This window comes from Eurypyga helias, unplaced genomic scaffold (genome assembly GCF_000690775.1).
Source record: "Eurypyga helias isolate BGI_N326 unplaced genomic scaffold, ASM69077v1 scaffold20037, whole genome shotgun sequence".
NCBI classification, from domain to species: domain Eukaryota; kingdom Metazoa; phylum Chordata; class Aves; order Eurypygiformes; family Eurypygidae; genus Eurypyga; species Eurypyga helias.
Window position 1 is genome coordinate 5,318 of NW_010261345.1, and position 605 is coordinate 5,922.

Consider the following 605-nt stretch of genomic DNA (forward strand, 5'->3'; position numbering starts at 1 on the left):
CCGATGTGTCCGCAAGCGTCTCCGCTCCGCAGAAATCGGTGTCTGAGGGACCAGATTTCTGTGTGGCTCCCTGTAGCCGAGAACGTAGACCTTCCATCACATAAAACACCAGGTGTCCTGTTTTTACGTGTTAGGAGGGGCACTGCTAACTTTCAGAGCAGCATCCCAGGGGGATTCCGGCACGGAGGGAGAGGTGGGCTGTCTTGGGGATCAGTACTTACTAGTGTGCAGCCCCTAGAGTAACACAGTGCTCCGCACGCTTCTGCCAGAGCCCTAAACGCCGTTGGTCCCTTCCGTGGAGCCAGGCTGGCGACCAGAGGGGAGATGGGAAGGCCACGCAGAGGTTTTTAACCCACTAGTGTCACCCATGAGCGTAGCTGGGAAGGTCCGTGGCCGGGTGGCAGCTTGCACTTACCCGTCTGTGTGTAGTGGCAGCAAATGGCACGTCCCTTCCTGCATTTTTCCTGGTGCTTCCCATGACAGGTTGTCCCTTGGTGGGTGGGAGTGCAGTGGAGGCACACACGCTCCTCTTGGGAAAGCGTTTTGCCAGTTTCCCTCTGCTCTGTTAACACCTGGAATATGGAAGGACGCCCTAACGCCAGCGA